Source organism: Canis lupus, chromosome 25 (assembly GCF_003254725.2).
Source record: "Canis lupus dingo isolate Sandy chromosome 25, ASM325472v2, whole genome shotgun sequence".
In the NCBI taxonomy this organism is placed as follows: domain Eukaryota; kingdom Metazoa; phylum Chordata; class Mammalia; order Carnivora; family Canidae; genus Canis; species Canis lupus.
In genome coordinates, this window is record NC_064267.1 from 812,596 (window position 1) to 830,129 (window position 17,534).

Below are 17,534 nucleotides of genomic sequence, written 5' to 3' on the forward strand. Positions count from 1 at the left end.
GCTTCCTCTGGTGTAGGTTGTTCAATGAGCTGTTATTCTTATTTAATGGCTCGTTATTTCCCCCTGTGAACCACATTCCCTTGGGAATACTTCAAGAGCCCTTTGCTATTTGTGCTTTTTCCCTAACTTGGTGACCTTGCTCCCCAGGGACCTCTTATCTCTACCTTGGGCTGCTCTGACGTTACCCTTCAATTCTAGTGGGCACTGGGCTGGGCTAGCATTGCTCTGTTTTTATTCCATTTGGATAATGGGGCAGATACTGATCTTCCCAGGCACAATATTGGGAAAAGAAAGGGCAGAAACTGAAAACTTTCCTTGCCGCCCAGGCTCATCCATGACACTGGCTCTCCATTAATGCAGGGTGCCATTTTCTCTCCACACAGTGACCCAGCCACACTCCGTGCTCCCAGGTGAGCCTGTGATATCAGGGTTGGGGCTTCACCAAAATTCCTTCCTGCTCCTGTGGTATCCCAGAGTTTGGTGGGGACGGGGAGGGAAGCAGCGACCCATATTAGCTCCCCATCTTATTGGCACCCTTTCACTCACTTGCCTGCTCGGACTGACCAATGGATTGATAGAGGAGCTGATGGTTGTACGGGAGCTTCTGTTTTACAGTGGGGCCAGTAAGCCTTGGTTGTGAGTGGAAATGTCTTATTTCTTCATTCTGACTGGGAAGAGAACCTTGCCAACTCAGCCTCACAGATAAAACTTAATTAAAAAGCTAGGTAATGTGGTAAACCCACAGCAATCTTGTTTTAGTTAACAGATCAAATATGTGGGAGATGGAGGAAGGTGAGAGAGGCAGGACATCTTGTTTTGTGATCGCCTCTGTTGGTGCCACCAGGGACCTGGTGTCCTACATCAGTGGGCAGAGCAGACAAGTGCTTCTGTCCAGGCTTGACTACCTTCCTTGGTCCATGGAGGGCACTTTCCATGCTCTGGGATATGGCTGCTACCACCCACTTAAATGGTGTTACCCTGGATGCCGAAAGATACCTTTATATTTGGGCATCATGCATGTTTACTGTGTAAATATGAGCATGCTGCAAGGTTAATCACTGGGAAGCTCCTCCTTGGAGTTTGTGGAAAATCCCTAGATCTGCTTCCTGTGACAAAGAATTTCTCCTAGAGACCCGCATGAGTGAGGCTGTCTCTTGAGTGAGGCCGTTTGTATTCAGATGAGAATTCCAGGCCATGCTTTTCATAGCGACGCAATGCCCTGGCCCAGATGTAGGCAGGGAGCTGGTGAGCTGCCCAGAGGAACTCCAACACTGTCAGATTTAACAGTACAGAAGAAGTAGGAGCAGATATTTCAAAATTATAATTTTTTTTTTAAATTTTTTTATTTATTTATGATAGACACACAGTGAGAGAGACAGGCAGAGACACAGGCAGAGGAAAAAGCAGGCTCCGTGCACCAGGAGCCTGACGTGGGATTCGATCCCGGGTCTCCAGGATCACGCCCTGGGCCAAAGGCAGGCGCTAAACCGCTGCGCCACCCAGGGATCCCTCAAAATTATAATTAAGCTCTGTAGCCGGTGAATGAATACAGCTGCCGGTCATGCAGAATGGGGAGTGAAATGGTTTAGAGAAAGTTTTTATGTCTCAGATAATAATCCTAACAACTACCAGTTGTATGAACTTTGTACCAGGAAAAGTGCTAAGTGTTTACCTGGATTATCTCTTTTAAGGCACCCCAAAAATCATTAGACAGTCATAGTTCTTAATCCCATTAGAGAGATGCACCTATAAAAATTAGACCAACTGACTTGTCCTGTATCACCCAGAAAGCAAGTCTGACTGAGCTGGTCTGGGTGACTCCTGACTCCGGAGTCTTGTGCTGAACCACAAGCCATATTATTGCTCAGAGCCCTGGCTCTCGTGTTTGAAGGGTGGACTGCCCATTATGTGTTAATCAGCATTTCCCTTTAGAAGACTTGCCCTTGTACCTTTTCTGAATTGCTTATTCAATAGGCCTTTATTAGCATAGCATCTGGTTCTAGAGGAGTTAGTGTTAAAAAAGCAGCAAATGTAATGGAGTAGCAGAGACTTTAACAGAGCTCCTTTCTTCTGCTGCCATGTTGGCATTTTGCTCCTGGGCTTCTATTTCGTTTTCCCTTGGCAATGAGCTGGAATACATCAGGGAGGACAGACACTGCCACAGAGTTGCTGCCCCAGGTCAGTGGGTAAAATGGTCAGACCTCTGCTGCCTTGTGGGAGTAAGGAAGCCACAGGTGACCCTCAGAAATTAGCCACTGTTTAGCTTCTTTGAGCCTCCACTGTGATGAGATACAAATTTCACTTCGATTTTCGTTTGCTTTTTGGTTATTTTTCTCACTTGGGTTCTGATGATTCGGGGCTTATGTTTTTGATCTGCTTTACCGGTTCACACGATTTCTTTCTTAAGTGGAGGGAGTAGAATACCTTAAGCCAGGCACCTTTTCTATTTCTCTTAAGCCCAGGTATGTTTATATAGAAATTGGATTATGTGTTTCTTATTCACTTTGGACTTACTCATGTGGACTCTCCTGGACATCTTGAGGAAGCCAGCAAAATCATTCCATGCATTTTCTCTTTGAACCCAGAAGCTGTAGTTAGCCAAAACTAGATGGAACCATTGCTGAGGGTGGAGTGGGGCTGAAGGAGTGCATGGTGATATTGTGAGATTTTATTTTGCAAAGTTGGTCCCAAGCCTACTAAAGCAACTTCTGGCACTTGCTTGGGAATGTTTGAAGAACACTCCTCTAAAGGCAGACCCTGAACACAGGAATGAGGAATAGAGGAAAAATAAATAAATAAACCCAACTATGTCACCTAATAAGATCTGGAACTAAAAAATGTTGGACTTGAGTTTGGGATGAAATTGGAATGGATTCCTTTGTTCAGTTCATCCTGAAAAATATACTTGTACAATCTTCTCCTTCAGAGTCCCTTTCAAGTGATTGGGGGTTTGTAGGGGGAGAAAAGGCCTCAGTGATGTGATGCCATTTCGATTCCCTTTTCAATGAAAATCTCCACCTTTTTTCAAGAACTAGATTCCAGTCTATGAAAACTCTGAAAACAGTGTGGAGACATCACGGCCTGACTACAGGTGTGAAATTGGGGCAGGCATCTGTTCCTCCCTTTTTCCCTGATGTCTTTTCAAGTCCTCCAAACCAGTTGGGTTAATAAAGAAAGCACTTGAGGTCTGTTAAGCAGTTTTCTCTAAGTTGTAGGCTTTTGAGCCATCCTGGCTGAGCCTTTGCTTGCTGCATGCCGAGGCTGGTCGATTGTCTTGCTAGCTTACAAAAGAGAAAGTAGGTGTCTCAGTGGGAGCAGAGTGCAACCACCATCTTCACGGGGCTATGTGTAAAGGGACGTGAATAGAAGCAGGTTCAGTGGAAGCCTTAGGACTAAGCTTTTTGCTTTTATTATTTAGTTTCCATGGTAAGTCTTTTCAAAAGACTAGGATTACAGTGTCTTTTACATCCCCAGGGTAGTATGAGGAGTGATGCTGTGCATCAGCAGAGGGCTTGAGAGTTTACAAAGCAAGCTTGTGGGTATGGTGCCTCATTTGGTCCTCACAGGAGCCCATTATTGTCATTCCCATTTTGCAGAAGAAGAAATAGAGGCCCAGAGAGGCTAGGTGGTTTACTCCTGGCGGCCCAGAGAGAATGTATCAACCCTCAGGTGCTGATGGAGGGTGGGTGTGGTTTTCTGGGGGTGCTGTGCCTAGCCCAGGGTCAGAGTCATCAGCTCAGGATCAGTAGCCACCCCTGCTCCACCAGCCCAGTTGTGCACTCATGATTAGATGAGTTCTTAAGTGGGAGCAGTACCTGTGGAGGGCATTTGGAAACATGGGGGAGCTTTTTAGCTCAGTCATTTGGGGTAGAGGGAACCATTGATAGCTAGAGATGGGGACCAGGGATTAAATATCCTACCTACTGTAGGACTCTCCCACAACAAGAAGACTTCTGTCCAAATTTTCAATAATATCACTTTCCAGAAACACAGAAGAGCATCATTTTCCTTCTTTTAAAAAATACACATGGAGGGACGCCTGGGTGGCTCAGTGGTTTGAGTGTCTGCCTTTGGCCGGGTGGTGATCTCGGGGTCCGGGGATCGAGTCCCACATCGGACTCCCTGCAAGGAGCCTGCTTCTCCCTCTGCTTGTGTCTCTGCCTCTCATGAATAAATAAATAAAATCTTTAATAAATAAATTAATAAATAATAAATACATACATACATACATAAATAATACACACGGAGTTTATACATATGATTATATTTGAGCTAAAGAGATCTCCTCTGCTCAAAGGAGTGTTTGAAAGTGCCTGGGCTGGCTGTCCTTTGTGGTACCTCCAGTTCTAAACTCCTATTACTCTCTGCCTCCTTGTTGCTGGCTTGCCCCAAACGCACCCCAGACTGGGGCTCTGGCCTTTCACTGGTCTGAAATTCTTTTTTTTTTTTTTTAGATTTTATTTATTTATTTGAGAGAGAGAGCACAGAGGGAGAGTGAGAGGGAGAAGCAGACTCCCCGAGAGGAGGACCCTGAGATCATGACCTGAGCTGAAGGCAGACGCTTAACAGAATGAGCCACCCAGGTGCCCCTCACTGGTCTGAAATTCTGAGACAGAAACAAGCTTCATATCATAGAATGGGCAAGTGGCTTGGCCTCTGTAACCGGGACTGAATCTTGCCAGTGTGAATCACTCAGGTTGGAAATCCTAGGCCCTCTCTGCTCAAAAAAGGGGATCTTGCTGCAAATTCTGTGATTCAGCTGACAACCAGTTACAGATGTGGGCGCTGGCTTTCCCCCGCTACCCTGCTGAGAAGACCTGGCACTCACAGATTCTTCCATCTTCTTGAAAGCTGCTATTCTGTGCAGAAAGAGATCTTTCGACTGGAAGTGTTAAAGTTGGGGGTGGCAGGGGAGAGGGTGTTGCACATGCAGGAACCCGTCTGTCACAGCCGTGAACCAGTGAGAGCTGAGATGTGACAGTGTATTCGCACACCCTGAGAGTGAAGCTGGCAGCATCTCAAGCCTCTGATGGTGCTGTCTGCCTCCCCGCAGGAGCTGGGCGCCGCTGGAGAAGCCTGGCAGTCACTTACCAACTCTTATTTACACTTGGTGAGAGAAGGAGGCATTGCTGTGGGTCTGGCGAGAAAGAGAACAGTCTTCAGTGTCGCCTTAAGGACCCTCCCAGACGTCCCTCACGGGGCACACACACCGCACAAGAGCTCTCTGGGGTGGGGATGGTTATTTCTGCTGAACCCAGGACTGCACAGCTTCTTGGCAGTGCAGCCACATTCCCACACGTTTCTGCTGTGCTGAGCGACATCGTCGTGGCTGCTGGCTGCCCTGTGTCTCTGAGTCGGAGGCTGCCTTTTGTCTCCAGGTTCATTTTCCTCTGGGACGACCGCTGGGGTAGGGAGGGGCTAGTAGCGCAGACCCCACGGATGTCCTGCTCATTGTCATACCCTTTTGATTTGACTGGTGCCTGGCACCTAGGAAGTGCTTAACAGCTCTTATTGAATAAGTATGTTGGAAGTCTAGGCTTCCTTCACACATCTGTGCAGTGCCAATAATCACGTTTTGCTATAAATTCTCCCACCTAGCTGCCTCGCAGACAGAGCAGCATCTGGGCAAGGAGTTTTAGGAAAGAGGGCAGGGGCCATAGCATGAGCAGTGATGGAGCACTGAGGATGATGATCTAGAGGGGACAGTGACTGGGGGTCCCTGAAGCAGTTGAGGTACGGGTGAGGTCACATTTCACAAATACCGCCCGAAAGACTCTATACAGCCTGGCCTCTGCTCCTCCAGGGCACAGGACTGGGACGAGGGGAGGGCACATGAGGCATTTGCTCCAGGCACAAGTTTAAGGGGGAACCAAAAAGTTCTGCTATTAAGATGAATAAAGTTGTAATAAACTATTTTTAAAAATCTAAATCAAGTACAAAATTTAAGGCAGGAACAGTAGCACCAGTGCTTGGGCTAAGCCATCTTATAGCCTGAGGCAAAAGGGGAGAATCGCTCATACTAATCTTGTCTTTATTAAAAATATTTATATTTTGCTTATCATGGATTTTTGCATGAATCTTATGTTTTTGAAATACTGCATTAGAATATATAATTAATCATGGGGACTGAGCTTTTTGGCGCCCCTTACTTTTATATCTCAGGTGAATGCCTCACTCTCCTCACCCTAGGCCTAGCCTGGGCCATGCCCTCGGGTCCTCCCACTGTGCCCTGTCCACTGCCTCCATACTGGGCGCCAAATATGGCAAGTACTTCCCGGCCACAGGGCCTTTGCTCATGCCATTCTCCTTCCCTGGCCCTCCCTTCTCCCTCCACATACCTAGATGGATGGTTCTGTTTCCACCTCTTTTAAATCTTTGCTCCTTTATTTGTTTATTATTCACTGTTCAATCTCTGTCCACTCTAGTGTAGATTCCATGAGGGCAAGTGTTTTATCTGCTGTAGCCTGGTGTATGGTAGATGCTCAATACATAGTTGATGCACAAAAGAATAAATGAATATGTGGAGCAGCTCCACCTATTGAGGAGCCTAAAAGCCATAAGGAGGAGTTTTAGTCTGAGGGAGAATAACGATTGTAGGCTTCTGGAAAAAAAAAAAAATCACTGCTTATAGCTACTTTTTACATGTGTAGGCATGATGCTAGGTACTTTTAAGATCTATTTTCTCCTTAAATCCTCCCAGCAGTCCTCTTCTCCAACATTTTACAGATGATGGAAGTGAAACAGGAGGAAGGAACATGTCCAGACACAAGGGTCACAGATTTGCATGTAGAGTTGCCTGAGCTTTTGTGAGGATCCTTGTTTGTAGGAAGCACTGGATAGAGGAGAGAGACATTGGAAGCCCATGGAAAACCCAGGAAGTAACGTGTGGGGTGAGAGAGGAGAGAGGGCACCATGCAGAATTGTTTCCCTTCACCCCATGTCATTTCTCTGCTGCCTGTCCCAGAGAATTAACTCTGGGATGGATGACACAGGCTGACCACCAGTCACTAGAGAGGAGGCCAGGCCTAGGCTGAGAGTGGGGGGCGGACAAGTCAGTAACGCCGCCAGACTCTGTCTGTTGATAGATGAGTGTTCAGATTTCTTTTTAAATGAGATTTTCATCAGATTAGCAATGTCATCTTTTGTAAAAACAAACCAACCTGTCCTTGCTTCCCAGTGCGGCTTATTAACAGGTCCTTGCTGGCAGTGCTTGTATCCCACCGGGCGGTCTGTAGGACCTGTTCGGCCCCTCCGAGAGGCCATGGGACTGTCAGATACAAGGAGCAACCATCAGGTATCCCAGGAAACCTGGCTGCACTGGGGTTCCCTATCTCGTTTCAGCTGCCTGTGCCTGTTTCTTCAGGATGTGGTGGTGGTAACCCCCCTCCCAGGGCGTCGTAAAGATTAAAGGAGACACTTTATACAGAGCACCTAGCGGGATACCCGGCACCCAGGAGGGCCCCCGCGGATGCTTGTGGCCGTTACTCGTTGTTTACGTTTTTCCTAGTTCTTCGTAGGCTGGGCCGTAGGGCAGTGGGGGAGGTGGAGGGTGAGAGCTGGGAGGAGGCCGCCCCAGTCGGGAGGGCTGCCCGGGCTGTGGATGCCCGACTCTGGCCGCCCCAACAGGCAGGCCCGCATTTAAAAGTGGCAGAGGATGAGAAAACGGCGTTTAAGGGATGCCGTATCTCTAAGGAGTTCATAGCACTTTCCACATGTGATCTTATCAGCCTTGGCCGGATCGCTGGGCCGGAGCTGTCACCTCCATTTTCAAGAGAGCTGGGAGGGACCAAGCCCGTCTGGTTCCTGTTCAGCCCCAGCTCGTGAGCCCCCACGGCAAGCAGCCTCGGCTGAGAAGCAGAGCTGCCTTCGGAGCGCCTGCATGTCCAAACATCCCCCTTATCTTAAGCACCTTAATAAAGCAATGCTTTCTTAGGGGGGGGAGTAGAGCTTTCCAGGAAAATTTTCTTGAGATGAATTACTGGAACAGCAACTTCATCTTATTAGAATTAACATGCCCTGGTAGAGCCCACAAGGGGATTTGCTTCATTCCAGAGTCCTGAGGGGGCAAGTTGAGACATGATTAGTCAGTATTCATGGTTTCTGACTAATCCATGGAATCAAAATTATCCTGAATCGTAATTTCTCTCCCTCCTCCTTCTTGTTCTTTTCTTTGCTTTCTCTCTCTCTTTTTAAAGATTTTATTTATTTATTCATGAGACACACACACACACACACACACACACACACACACACAGAGCGAGGCAGAGACACAGGCAGAGGGAGAAGCAGGCCCCATGCAGGGAGCCCGACGTGGGACTCGATCCCGGGTCTCCAGGATCACGCCCTGGGTTGAAGGCGGCGCCAAGCCACTGAGCCACCCGGGCTGCGCTCTCTCTCTCTCTCTCTCTCTCTCTCTCTCTCTCTCTCTCTCTCTCGTGTGTGTGTGTGTGTGTGTGTGTGTGTGTGTGTGTTGCACTATTGACTCGCAGGCACTAAAATGGACAACTCCTTGGGATGAGTTTGGTTAAGAAGAGGAACTGCAGGCCCAAAGTTAGAGCATCACTGGAGAAAGCTCATACCGCATTTGAAGTAGACTTTCGGTGCTCCCAGACTACGAGAAAACAGCTTGCTCTTTGTTTGAAACTGACCCCGACCGCAGACAACATAGTCATCGGTGGCCACAGTGTATCTTCTATCCAGTGTGTTAGGTGGACGAAAGTGACCTTCACGCAGGGGGGTGCTGGGGAGGCAGGATGGAGGCTCAGCGTTGCCGAGCTGTGTCTGGCTTGACCACACCAGCTCATCAACCTGAAAATCAGAAGCAACAAGCATGACTAGGTGGTTGCTGGTCTGTGATCTTGACTGAACCCATTGCGTCTGATGGGCCTCAATTCCTGAAGCCACTCAAGAGTTCTCCAGTTTTAACTGAAGTGTACACTAATCCATTAAATAACCATCATACCATGGAGTTTTATATTCATTTATTCAACACGCATTTTTGTGCCTAGCTTTATAAGAGATGCAAGTAATTTAAGAATGAGGACGGCACAGAACACTTGCACAGACTTTCTCTGATTTAATCCTCACAGCAATCTTATGAGGATGAGCATATATTGCTCCTGTTTTATAGGTGAGGCCACCAAAGCTGGGGGCGAAGACTCAAATTTGCTCAAAATCTCATGTATGGGGAATAGACAGGAATCAAATTCATGTCTTCTGAGAACAAATCACCGAAAAGACAACCAATGTTAATGAATGTTAACTATCTGCAGAGGTACTGACTTCATTGCTTTACATGTAGAGAATAGCATCTAATTCTTAAAAGAATCCCATGCAGTAGGTGCTATTTTTATGATACCCACTTCGGAGAAGAGTAATTTAGGAGAGGAAGTAAGAGACAGAGCCAGCAGCACGCCCAGCTAGGCTGGCTGAGACCTTGCTCCTACTGCCAGCTGCAGAGGCGACCCACTGCTCTCTGTGAGGAGGACACATGTTTGAGTTTCCTTTTGGGAGGAATGTATCGATCTGATCTTTTTGAAATCTCTCCATTCAAACATTTAATGAAAACACGCCACTTTCTGGGCCCACTTTCTGCCTGTCCACAGAAGTGGTCCTTTTCTGGCTGTGAGAGGGCCAATACTAGGGGAGGGGGAGTGTAGTCGGGAGACTGTTCCATTGCTCTCGGTCAGTTGCTTTTGTAGGGGTTTCGGAAGTTGTCGGTGGTGGTCATGGTAACCACCACTACTATTACCACACTACTAACATCTTTTTAAAGCACTTATTCCATGTTAAGCACTTGGCAAACATTAACTCATTGAATCCTCAGGACATTCTTATTGGGTAACTACTGATATTGTGCCCATTTTATAGAGGGGTAAACTGAGCCTGATGGGGCCCAAGCCATGGGCACGCTTACTCTGCCAATATGTGGCAAAGTGAGAGTGCCTGATAGACATCAGCATTTCCCACCTCCCTGGGAAGGCTTAGGTAGTCTGCACTGCCTGGTCCAACAGGAGCATCATTCTGAGTGCTGGGCTCTCTCATCAAGATTCAGTCCCAATGAGCTCTCTGCAGGACTATTGGCTCTGCCCAGAGCCCTGCCTGCTCCTGGGCAGAGACTCTTGGGCAGAGACTCTTCAGGGGTTTGGAGGAAGCCTCTCTGGAAGAGCAAATTCTGAGGGATCCTGTGAGAAAGGCACCTGTGGCTGGAAGAGGGGCAAGTGAGGGCAGGTGGACATAGGAGGATGGAGTGACTGTGTCTGTCTCCAAGTGAGGAATTCAGTTTACTTATGAGGAATTCAGTCTACAATTATGCCATTTTTCTGGTCTTATTCACTCAAAGGTAGACATAATTCAGGGGGTTAGAGGGAAAAGGCAGGGTGAGATACAGAGGGCTTATTTATTTGAGGTTAAAAGGGCAGACAATGTATTAAATTGATTAGCCCTTAGGCTGATGTGCCCGCTGAATGATGGTCTGCTCCTCATCTGTATTAGTTTGTTTGGGCTACCATAATAGAGCACTGTGGACAGAGTGCCTTAACAGAAATTTACTTTCTCACAGTACTGAAGGCTAAGGCACCCAAGATCAGGGTGCCAGCAGGGTTAATTTCTTCTGACACCCCTTTTCTTGATGTGTAGACGATGTCTTTACCTCCTCTGTGTATGTCTATGTCCAAATTTCCCCATCTTTTTTTTTTAAGATTTTATTTTATTCATTCATGAGAGACACAGAGAGAGAGGCAGAGATATAGGCAGAGAGAGAAGCAGGCTCCATGCAGGGCCCCCGATGTGGGATTTGATCCCAGGATTCCAGGATCACGCCCTGAGCCTAAGGCAGATGCTCAACCACTGAGCCACCCAGGCGTCCCAAATTTCCCCTTCTTATAAGGACACCAGTACTGTTGGATCAGGGCCTGCCCCCAAAGACCTCATTTTAGCTTAATTTCTGCTTTTTATTTTTTGTTAACAAAACTACATTTTATTGTTATTTTGAGTAAAACTTCTCCTCTGTTCTCCAAGTTTTCTGCACTGTAGTTCTTCTTCTTTTTAAAACTTACCTAATTACCTCTTCAAAGACCCTGTCTCCAAATAGTCCCATTGTGAAAGTACTGGGATTTCAGACTTCAACATTAAAATTTTGAGGGGGACACAATTCAGCTCATAGCCGTAGCAGAGCAGCAGCAGCATTCCCTGGTGAGGGGTGATTTTGGTTTCTCTGAGTCCTAATGAAAATGAGATGGGAGGGCACCCTGGTGGCTCAGCGGTTTAGCGCCGCCTTCAGCCCAGGGCCTGATCCTGGAGGCCAGGGATCGAATCCCAAGTCGGGCTCCTTGGATGGAGCCTGCTTCTCCCTCTGCCTATGTCTCTGCCTCTCTCTCTCTCTCTCTCTCTCTCTCTCTCTCTCTGTGTGTCTCTCATGAATAAATGAATAAAATCTTAAAAAAAAAAAAGAAAATCAGATGGGAGAAAGGGAGGCACAGTCAACCTGGCTCACAGACAGGTGGGGAGGGTGGGATAATCTCCTTCACTGCTCCAGCTATAGGGCACCTGGAGACAAGCTGCTCAGGTCAGCCTTCAGAACCGACATGCAGATCTTGATTGTCCTCGGTTCCTCTGATGAACACCGAAAGATCTGTCTGGCTTCCTCCTCCAGCAGGGCTAAAGGGGACAAGAGGAATTGGGGCTAGTTCTGAGAGCTGCAGGCGTTGGACCAGAGGAAGCAGCTGAGATGCTGGAGGCCACACTACTTCTGTCTCCAGGCAGAGACTCATTCAAGGCTGGGCCAAAGCAGCCTTTGTCTGAGGTCTAAGGGGGTGGTTGGTTTCTTGAGCAAACATCCCAGGATGGGACAGCAGCAGAGAAAGTTCCTTTTCCTCATTTGATGGGGCAAGAGCTGGCAGGACACATTCTCCCCAGGGAGGGGAGTGGAGGATCTGGGGCAGAGGTGGAGAGAGGTGCCAAGTCAGTGGGAGGGAAGCATGAACTGAAGGAATAAGAGAGGGGGGAGGAGACAGAAGGGCCAGTCCAGGCCTGGTCACCAACCCCAGAGATGGGGAAGGCCATCAGATGGCCTTTCCTTGCATTGTCAAGAATCGGACAGCTTGTCATGTGGGGCGTATCACTGGGGCACATGACACAACTTAGGAAATGCCAGAGAAGTTCAACAAGGTTTGGTTTCCAAAATTCAGATACCCTTGGTTTTGAACAATGGATTTAAGAATTGCCCGTGAACTGAAAGCTCCAGATTGCAGTCTTATAAGCTCATCCTTCACCTATGTCTAAGTTACTAAAAATATATACATTGTATACATACATACACATTATATACTATATATGTATATAACGACAGCAATAGATAGATATTTGGTTTGTGTTTTTCTGATTATAAAAATATATAGTGTAGGAAATTTGAAATATATATACATATATATATACATACATACACACATACATACAGAGTCACAGAGGAGAAAATTTAAAATCACCCATGAATTCAGAGATAACCGCTGCAAAGATTTTTGGCATCATTTTTATTTGCATCTGCACAGATACATATAAATACATAAACATATATCTATACAAAATTGTTTTTACCAAAGAAATCATTCAAGACTTACTTTTCACTTAAGGGATCTTGAACATTGCCAAGTTTCTTTTCCTTTTTTAAGATTTAATTTTATTTTATTTTTGAAGCAATCACTACCCCCAACATGGGACTCGACTTTGCAACCCTGAGATCAAGTGTTGCATGCTCTACCACCTGAGCCAGCTAGGCACCCCTGCTGACAAGTTTCTATGTCATAATTTATATAGCTGTTTAGTAGTCCATTGCATAGATTTACCACAATCTCTTTAATTCTCTATTGTGGGACTTTTTTTTTTTTTTTCACTCTGATAAAACTTAGTAGACACCTTTCCATGTCCTGCTTATAATTGGTGCACACTTCAGTTTGGGACTTCTTTGAATTTCTGAACCATATTTGTGCAGGAATTGTGCATTTGCGAGCTTAGTTGCCTGAGGGGAATCAGGAGTGTGATCTTGGAGTTCACAGATTGCAGTGGGTATGTCCCAAATTGACCCAGTTTTAATATAAATGAATAGAAACAGTGTCCAGGACAAAAAGTGTCAGGCCATATCTGGAGAATTGTCAAATGTCTGATGTTGATGTTAAGTATAATGGGAAGTGGCAAATTGGAGTTTGGAGAATGCCATAGCATGTGGAGTTCTTTAAGGGATCTCTCAAAGCAGTTCTAAGTTTATAGAATGGGAGCTGCTTTTTTGGCGATAGGAGGTATGGACTTGTGTTTTTTCAGTCATAATGGCCAAAACATGGCAGAAGGAATGCCAGCACCTGACTGGATTTAAGCTCCGTACTTTGTATAAAAGAAGTCCAGATGACAGGTATGTGGCTCCAGTTCCTCAGAAGCCTAGAGTCTGTCTTGTCCATCATCCTTGGTGCCCGGCTTCCATCTTGAAGAGCACTTCATGATCCAACAGGACAACTGGAACTCCAATCATCACATCATCATTTCAGGGAGGGCTGACATTCAGTCTGTAGGCATATGTATGGCCAATTGGTTGTTAAGATGTCATCATATTTCAGAATGAGTGCCATGGCCTCTTCGCATCCCTGGATGGTCTCTGATATTTATCAGAGAGTCAGCACAAGCCACAGCAGGATCTTTTAGAACTTTGCTCAGCGCTAAGGCTGATGTCCATGTGAGTGGCTGCATATGTTCAAAATCACCCCAGTTCCAAGGAGGAAGAAGGAAGGGGCAAGCACAGGAGCTCGCTTCCCAGTAAGCTAGCCTCCTTTATAGGACCTTGGCCGCAAGCACCACCCACCAGCCTCCACTTGCCGCTCATTGGCCGCCCCTACCGAAATGCAGGCTGGGAAATGTAGTTCTATAGCCGCCAAGAGGTCATCGTTCCAACAAGGATGACGTTCTCGTCCTACAGAAGCAGAAGTGTTGGGTAGGCAACCATATGCAGGAAAAATAAAGGCTATGGTGCCACTGTGGAGGAGGCCCAATCGTTCACAGCTTAGTGTGAATGATGTCCCAAATCAAGCCAGTGACATTTTAGGGAGACAGAATTCTCCCTAATGCGTGTGTGAGTGTGTGTGTGTGTGTGTGTGTGTGTGTGTGTGTGAGAGAGAGAGAGAGAGAGAGAGAGAGAGAGGAGGGGAAGAGGTGGGTGGGAGGTTGGAGGAGGAGGGGTTATGCAGCTGGGATGTTGGATCTCTGGAAAGGAAAGGAACACACTGCTTTTTTAGTTGTCAGGGAAAAACATGATGCCCTCCTCTGCTGAAACCAACTGCCTAACAAAACTCCTCCTGTAAGTCTTTAAAACAAAAACAAATAAATAAAACAAAAACAAACCTCCCCCCAAAGCTGGTAGGAGTGTAAATTAGAAGGCATTTTGGCAGTATTTAACAAAACAAAAAACTCACACATCATTTGACCCAGCAAATCCACTTCCTGGAATCCATTCTAAGGAATATTCATGTGTCTGAATGAAGATATATGCACTAAGATGTTGACTGTAGCGATGCCTTCAAAGGGGGGAAGCTGAAAACTACATGGACATCTATCAACAAGGGATTTGTTAAACCAATTTATGGGATATCTATTCTGATGATTTTTTAAAAAATGAAGCAGACTTATTGTATCATCATAGAAAAATCTCCAAAATACGCTGTGGACAGTGGGAGGTGGGTTGGGGGGTGACTGTTAACGAGGCTTTTAGGTTTTAACTGTTTAACTCTTTCAGTTGGAGCATACTCATGAATTATTTATGCAATTAAAAAAACTCATGATGACAAACTAAACTCAAGAAGTCTTTGGAGCAGGTAGCTAAAGCAACACAGCAGGAGGGGTAGGAAAAAGACTTGCAGTTTCAGTACAGCATAAAAATAACCTAGTAATATAATAAGCCTATAATAACAATGATGAAAATAACATGGCAAACACGTAGTTCTATTGGAAAGCAGAACAGTTCTAGATAAGCCACATATATTAACTTATTTAATCCTTGCAAAAACCCTATGGGATTGATGCTATTATTATTTCTGTTGAACAGACTTGGAAACCAGGGTTCAGAGAACTGAGCTAAGTTGCCTCAGGTCTCGCGGCTGGTTCTGACTATGGAGGGCATGCTCTTAATCCCTTGCAGCACTCCCTGGATGCATCTGGAGCGTCACCTGCAGTTTGCAGAGCAATTCCACATATGTGATGTCATTTGTTCCTCAGAGTCCTGTGTTACCACCTTCCTGCTCTGTGCGTGTTTCCTTCTCCTTCCTCATTTACTCCTCATTCCTCCTCACAGTCTCGATTATGCAGATGGAGAGACAGGTGTAGAGAATTTTTTCATCATTTCAGATTCACATGGTGGACATCTTCATTTGGGTTTCCCCCAGAACTGACCCCAAGATGAAGATCTGGCTGCAGGTGGTTTATGTGGGAGAGGGTGGGGATACGAGCTGGGGGAAGGAAGGAAGTTAGTTGTGTTCATGACACTCCCTGCAGGGACCTGGGCTTTGTCCTGCCGAGGGCCCTCTGAGACTGTGCAAAATGGATCACCAAAGATGGAGGGGCACTGGGTCTTCATGAGCTGGGAGGGTTGTTCCCCAGTACTTCCAGTCTGCCCTGGCAAGGACCAGGTATACTCCAGGGGCCACACGTCCCCCCCCCCCACCTAAGGCAGAGGGGATGATGACCTTGGGTGGGCTAGACAGCTATGGGTGGGCCATCCACAGTTTCACCAAGGTTGAGTTGGAGCAGCATCAGGATTCAAACTCAAGTCTGTTTCATTTCAAGGCTCCCAGATTTGAGTCCACACAGCCAGAAACACAAGCTCCAGCTGAGGCCTCTTGCTTGGCCATCCACGGACACCTGGAGGATTGCATCACATGCTCCAGAAGCAGAGCTTCAGTGTGAAACAAAATCCCACAGAGAGCTCACTGGCTGCTTCCCTAACCTGTGACCATGAAAGAAGGGGAGTATCAGCAGGGGAAGATATTGAATAAGCCTTGAATAAATGCCTGTTGCTCCCACCTTTGCTGCCTTTGGTGCAGCCACCCTAGCCCTGTTCATTTTTTTTTTTTTTTTAAGATTCATTTATTTGAGAGAGAGAGCGCGTGCACACAAGAGTTTACATACACAGAGGGGAGGGGCAGAGGGAGAGGGAGAATCTCAAGCAGACTCCCCACTGAGTGCAGCTGATCTCATGACCCTGAGATTGTGACCTGAGCCAAAAATCAAGGGTCGGATGCTTAACAGAGTAAGCCAGCCAGGCACCTCTCTGGTTCTTTTTCTAACACATAAAGCTCAGATGTGGGCTTGTTCAGTTTTTCCTCAGCTTCTTTACTGTTTAAGAGAGGCATTCTGTGTGCCACATCCGATCTCCTGATCTCCGTGCTCCTTAGCACTCACCATGGGCCAACAGGAAAAGCTTTCCCCTTCCTCTTGGTTCCCGCCCCCCTACCCCATGCCTCTCACCCCTACACTGGAGCACACCCCGGAGCATGCATGGGAGCAAAGGCTGCACCATGCTGATGCTGCCACCTGGAGGGCCCCCAGTAAATGCTGTTGATTGAATGAGTGAGAAGATAGGTGGCAAAGGCAGCTCAGCTGGGCAGTTATGGGAGGGATCAGGAGCTCCTGAAAAGAGGCCAGTTGTGGGAGATAGTAGAAATGGGGTTAAAGGGAATTGGAGGGATCTCTCCATGCAAATTGGTTCCAGAAATATTTTTATTGGAGACCTGTGGTCCCTGGTCCTGGCTCCCAACCTGGCCCTGCCTTGTTGGCCAGGTGAGTGGCCTTGCTGGCCTGGGCAGAGAATGACAGGGGTTTGCAAAGCCCAGAGTTCCCTGTCTCGTGTGGGGAGGGGATGGGTGAGTGGTGTGAGCTGTGGTGCCCCAGAGCAGGGAGTGGGCAGGGTATCAGGGCCTCCCTGACGTAGGCAGTCCTGGGCTTCCTGTCTGGGCCCAGGGCTGGGCCCCAAGGCCCAGGAAAAGCTGGAAAACAGCAGGCTTTCTGTTGCTCTGCGTGTGGGCTGTGGGTTGTCTCCTCTGGCAGGACAGGAATTGGCATTTCCTGCCCTCATGTGGCCCTTGGCTCTCTGGGGTCCTGCTCTGGTCTCTGACCCCTTGAGACAGGAACATCCTTTCCCATCGGGGCCCCAAGGATCCTCTATAGCTTCCAGTCACCACATGTTCCCTGGATGTGGCTGTCTTTAACAGCCAGATTGTCTGCTTTTCCTGGCCCCATGGGAAAATCACCACTAGTTTAGCCAGATAGTCAGGCCCTGTGCGCATTACGTCTCTGTCCTCAAACTTCCTCCTGAGGCAGCTGCTATCATTTCTCCCATTTCACAGATTGATACAAATGATGTTCATAATTTATTGAGGCCTTTTCGTGGGCCAGGCAATGTCATGAACAATCCGTGAATGTGGCAGGCTCTGTGAGAGTTCCTGTGAGCTCGCTGTCCCTCCCGGTGGACTGGTCACACCACCTACCCTGATGACAATGAC

General features: G+C 47.1%; 1 long non-coding RNA gene across 1 annotated transcript; it reads right to left on the reverse strand.

Annotated features, from left to right (window-relative positions):
* Positions 1 to 2,352: 2,352 nt before the first annotated feature.
* On the reverse strand, positions 2,353 to 7,771 carry LOC112669364 (uncharacterized). The gene is made up of 4 exons (XR_003142197.3): positions 7,161 to 7,771; positions 6,339 to 6,547; positions 4,829 to 5,137; positions 2,353 to 3,815 (listed from the first exon to the last, which is right to left on the reverse strand). It is a non-coding gene; the product is annotated as an uncharacterized LOC112669364 (long non-coding RNA).
* Between the last annotated feature and the right edge of the window lie 9,763 nt (positions 7,772 to 17,534).